Source organism: Mus pahari, chromosome 3 (assembly GCF_900095145.1).
Source record: "Mus pahari chromosome 3, PAHARI_EIJ_v1.1, whole genome shotgun sequence".
In the NCBI taxonomy this organism is placed as follows: domain Eukaryota; kingdom Metazoa; phylum Chordata; class Mammalia; order Rodentia; family Muridae; genus Mus; species Mus pahari.
Window position 1 is genome coordinate 39,116,543 of NC_034592.1, and position 5,853 is coordinate 39,122,395.

The 5,853-nt window shown below is 42.8% G+C and overlaps 1 protein-coding gene across 5 annotated transcripts in view; it reads right to left on the reverse strand.

Annotated features, from left to right (window-relative positions):
- The window catches only part of Cacnb4 (calcium voltage-gated channel auxiliary subunit beta 4), a 254,056-nt gene that overhangs the window by 14,454 nt on the left and 233,749 nt on the right, over positions 1-5,853 (reverse strand). The gene's annotated exons all lie outside the window — the stretch shown is intronic.

Consider the following 5,853-nt stretch of genomic DNA (forward strand, 5'->3'; position numbering starts at 1 on the left):
AGAGGTGGGGGGAGGGGTATGGGAAACTTTCGGGATAGCATTTGAAATGTAAATAAAGAAAATAATAATAAAAAAAATAAAAAAAATAAAAAAATAAAAAAATAAAAAATAAACCTCTCTTCAAAAAAAAAAAAAAACAAAGAAGCAGGGCCTGGTCCAGAGAGCTGGCATGCTGGACACCTCTGGCATCCTAGGATGGAGCCCTTTCTGCAGTTGAGGCATGTGGGACCCCTGTGGCTGCTAATGAAAACAAACAGCAAGCCAGCGGGAACAGGCAGGAGACCTGTTGTCTGGCTAACGGGTCACAGAAGCACAGAGTGCAAAAGCACTGGGAGTTCTAGGTGGTAGGAACAGGCCTGCAACACACTCAGAGCTGGGAGAAGAGCAAGGCTCAGAAGAGATAAGAAAGTGGGAAGGGTTTCGATGTTTCAAGGAGTCCCAAGTACCTCCCCACCTCCCTTGTCAAGCAGTTTCACCGCGGGACGATTGCGTGCCTCTGCAGGAGCCCGTCTGTGCTAAAACCCAGACAAGGAGCAAACTGAAATGGCCCCTCCAGCTTTTACAAAGCAATCACCAGTCTTCAGGAAGGGAGTAAATGTCATTTGTTTGTCTTCTTTTGGGAGGGAGAACATACAGAGAATGGCTGGTTAGTTTCCCTTAATGACTACAAAATGCAAACTACTCAGGTATCCCGTCCACCGTGTTAATGGAGGAAGTCGTAACTTATTATTTTTAACACAAAGTCTAGAAACCTTAGAAACCAATTATGCTGCTAGCTTTACCTCCCTTTAGTTTTAGATTAAATTCATTCGTTTGTTTGTTTTTTACCTCATGTGTATGAGTGGTTTTGCCTGCACAGATGTCTGTGCACCACATGAATACTTGGTGCTCAAGGAGGTCAGAAGAGGGCACTGGGTTCCCTGGAACTGGAGTTACACAAGGTTATAAGATGCCATGTAGGCGCTGGGAGTCCCAAAGTCCACTAGAAGAGCAGCCAGTGCTCTTAACCAATAAGCTATCTCTCCAGCCCCTAGTTTTACTCCTTAAAAAGATGGTTCACTCCCAATTTTTAGCTAGACAGGAGATCATATGTGTGCAAAACCCATGGTTTATACCTTGCTTTCATTATTTCATGTGTGTAGATATAACATCATGTGTGTCATCTCTCCTATTTCTAAGAGGAAGTAGGCAATACTAAGGATCCATACACCTCCATTTCTTTACTATTGTAATATAGAGAGGCCTCTAAGGTGCCAACATTTAAGAAGAATGACCAGCATATGCTGTCATTATTAGCATGGCTGGATGGCTCAACTCTAATATTAGTTACATAACAAGCATTCAGTAAATGTTACCTTCACATCAAAATTGTGTTGTTCGCATTATCAAAGTCCCTGAGCTCTGGAGCACTCAGCTCACTAGCTGGAAACCAGAGTCCACATTTAGATATCTGTTGCTGTTTAAGGATCTAGGCCGTCTTGTGGAGATAAAAAGGAAAGACAAATAATAGTGGTAAAGACAAATAATAGTGGTAAAGAAAAAAAAAACAAACAAACCATCAGTTCTTGCCACAGTTGTGGTGCTGACACAAAGGTGAGAATATAGGAACACTGATTTTGAATCTCAATATGTTTCGCCCCCATGTCTCTCTATGCTGCCCATTCTGATTCCTCAAAGACGGTAACAATATCGGGCACTCGATGGCTTTGTTAAGTTTATGTCAATTCTATGTGTTATATCATAGCCCTGGAGGAAAGGGACCATTTCTACCATATGACACCCAGGTTGGTTGCTTGAAATTTCTAGAAATGTGTAGAATGAAATCCGATCCTGTGAGGCCTTGTTTCTTGAAGAGAAGATGTGGAGCAGATTACCCTGTTTTTAAAAAGCAGTATGAAAAATTAAACATCGAGCATCCAGGGTTTCATAGGAATGAATGCAGCATCGAAGAGTATCTGTCAAGTAGACAAGTGAATCTGTACGATTCTCAATAATTTAAATATTGCTGGAACTGGGCAGTGGAAAATTCCCCTCGGCACCTGCCTGGATGATAAGATGACGTGGAGTCCATGCAGCAATGGAAAATAAAGTAGGCGAGAAGAGAACCATTCTGGTTCTGAGAATGTTAGAGGTTTACAAGCAAGCCTCTGCTGAGAAGATGAACTCACCTCTTAAAGAAGAAGTGGTCGATGGCATTTTATACAGACAAAAAGCCATTAGCAGCTCAAAGAGCCACCGGGTCAGCATTTGGTAATACAAGCCAGCCTGTAACTAAGTGGGATTAAAGGATTATATTTCATTTGTCATCCCATTGTCTATCTGCTTTTCTCACCAAGCATTACGCTTCTCTTGTTACCACGCTACTGGGCCTTTTCTCCCAAAAGGAAAAGATGCTCATACCCCGAAGAAGGCGATTAAAATCTATAAATACAGTGAAAGAATACATATGTTTCTATAAATTAGCATGGGTGGATGGCTCAACTCTAATACTAATTACATAACAAGCAGCTAGTAAATGTTACCTTCACATCAAAATTGCGTTATTTGCATTATCAAAGTCCCTGAGCTCTGGAGCACTCAGCTCACTAAATGGAAACTAGAGTCCACATTTAGATATCTGTTGCTGTTTAAGGATCTAGGCCGTCTTGTGGAGATAAAAAGTAAAGACAAATAGTTGTGGCAGACTCTGGCAGAAGCTCTTTTTTTAAGGCACTAAAGGAAAAAAAAAATCAGTTCTTGCCACTAATTGGTAGCGCTCACACAAAGATGAGAATCTCAACATGTTTCCCCCCATGTCTCTCTATGCTGCCCATTCTTATAATTCAAAGTCGATAACAATATCTGGCAGTGTTGTCCATGGGAAAGGCACTCAGTGGTTTTGCTAAGTTTATGTCCATCATATGTGTTATCTCATAACACATAATCTGGCTGTAATGGTTTGTATATTCTTGGACCAGGGAGTGGCACCATTTGGAGGTGTGGCCTGGTTGGAATAGGTGTGACCTGGTTGGAGTAGGTGTGTCACTGTGGGTGTGGGCTTAAGACTCTCACCCCAGTTGCCTGGAAGTCAGTCTTCCAGTAGCAGCCTTTGGATGAAGACGTAGAACTCTCAGCTCCTCCTGCACCATGCCTGCCTGGATACTGCCATGCTCCTGCCTTGATGATAATGGACTGAACCTCTGAACCTGTAAGCCAGCCCCAATTAAATGTTGTTTTTATAAGACTTGCCTTGGTCATGGTGTCTGTTCACAGCAGTAAAACCCTAACTAATACACTGGCTATCCACACAACAAAGAGTCTGCAGGGGCTCCTGCATCCCAGGGCCTGCGGACACTTTCCAGTTTGCCTCTTTACTGGGTGTTAACTGTTTTCTTCCTAGAGCTGACTTTTAAATGACCACAAATTCCTTGGTCCTCTCTGCACTGAGATGGAACATTATGCCCTCTCTCCTTCAATCTGTAAGGCCTCTGTGATCACTTGGATCAGCTAAATGCTGAGGAGATGCTGGGATGGAACCTAAGACGGACCCTGAGGAGACTGTGGTATTTGATCATGTAGAAGCCCGTAGCCCTGAACGGGCTCGTGAACCAAGTGGAAAGGAAGAACATGTTGAGTCTCTCGCACTTACCCCTGCTGAGAGACCAGTCAGCCATCAGCTGGTTGCTACCCACCAGCCACTGTTTGAAATCTCCACTTTTATGACTATTTATTTTGCAGCAATAGATGACAAAGTTTGTCCTAGAAGAGTGGCAATTTCCTTCAGCTGCACTGGCCCTGCCTCTGGTTTCTACAAAGTTTGAATGGAGTTCAGTCATTCCCATGGTTTACATGCACGTTCATTGCTACTCAAAGGCAAAGTTGAAGAGTTTTGGAAAGAATACCATATGGCTCAACAAGCCTTCATTATTTACTATCTGGCCCTTCAGTAAAATGTTTATTGACTCTTCTCTTAGCAAAATACTTTCCAGTGAAGCCCAGTGTTCTCTCTTGTGGAGACTATGCAGTGTGCTGGCTACTATATGTTAACTTGATACAACTAGAGTCATTTGGGGAGAGGGAACCTCAATTGAGAAAATGCCTCCCAAAGTTTTCTAGATTGATGATGGATCTCTGTGGGCAGTGCTCCCCCTGGGTTAGTGGTCCTGGGTGCTCTAAGAAGCAGGCTGAGAAAACATCAAGGGACAATCCATTAGGCAGAGTTCTTCAAATGCTTCCACTTTAGTTCATCTCCCAGGTTTTTGACCTGAGTTCCTGTCATGGACTACAAGTTTTAACAAACCCTTTTCTTTCCAAGTTGCTTTTAGTCATAGTGTTCTACTATAGCAACAGAAACTCTAATATATGTAGTAACTAACCTATTGCTATTTACCATCGAGAGTATTGGTTCTCAACCTTCCTAATGCTGTGACCCTTTAATACAGTTCCTCATATTATAGTGACCCCAACCATAAAATTATATTGTTGCTATTTTATAATAGTAATTTTGCTACTGTTATCAATTATAATGTAAATATCTGATATGCAGGATATTTGATATGCAACTCCCAATGGGATCGTGACCCACAGGTTGAGTCCCACTGATCTAGAGTCTCCCTGAATTAAGACACTATCATTCCCCAAGACATCCAGCCTTTGGGAGGCCAGGTCACCGCCTCTTCGTCTCAGTTCCCTCACTTGTAAAAAGAGAAGATTGGAACAGAACTGTATTTCCCATTAAGTGTTCCATGAAACATTAAACCCACAGGCTTTTCTGTGGAAAAAGACCTGCAGACACATGACTGAGATGCACAAGATATCCTCTATCCTGTTGGAGGTACAGAGAGCACGTGAGCAAAACTGGACTTCTAAACAAAGAAACCTGATGACCAGTGTTTACATTAGCATTTCTTTTTAAGAAAAAAAAAAAAAGTATTCCTTTCCCCATCTGAGATCATCCACTAGTTTGTACCCGATAGTCCCTGGACCCAGACTCATCCTTCTAGCTACAGAAAGTTATATTTCTCCATGAGTGGCTTTTGTGAGGTCTCTTTTCAGAAGCTGCTGGCTGTGACATCACTGCAGTGGGAGACCCTGCTCCTGGAGTCTGCTGACTCAGCAGACTGGGGACCTATAAGCCAAGTAAGCAACCTGCAGATCCTTTCAAAGGAGCTAAAATGTCCCAGTGATCGCCAGGCTCTGGGAGACAGTGATAATGATGTCTTGCAGTGAAGGGATAAATGCAGACCCATTTTTAAATTGCTTCTAGCCTTTGTGATCTGAACATTTCTTCATGTGGGCCAAAATAGAGCACATGATTCTTTCCCAGAAGGGAAAAAATGCTATGCACACAATATCACACACTTAGAAAATGTTAGGTACATGGTAACCTTAATTGCTCTGACTGTTTGTTGAAAATGCTAGGCTTTCTGACCAATTATTCAGAACAAGAATGTGTCTGTCTTGCTAATGTAGTGGTAGAGGAGGGAAGTCCTCCCAGTACCCTGAAAAGTTGAGATTGCAGACCTGGAGACAAATCCACTATGTGGCTTACATGTACGAATGTGAATGTGTTTAATTTTGGTCCCATTGATCTCAGAGGCAGCACATTGTGCAGATGCACCACGGTAACGGACGCTTGTAACCATCGTGGCATGAGGGAAGACACTGTACTTGTGAACTTCTCTTGGGCTATCAGACTACTGACGCAACAAACTCCAAGGGATTAGAATTTACTCAGGAACCCTTAGGTGGTGCATAGAAAGGCTGGAGCCGTGGTGTCCGAGGAAGAAGAGGTTTCCCACAGGTGACAGCTTGTAGGGCAGAAGGAGATGTGATGTGTTAATGATGAGCTGGACCACACCAGGACCAGAAATT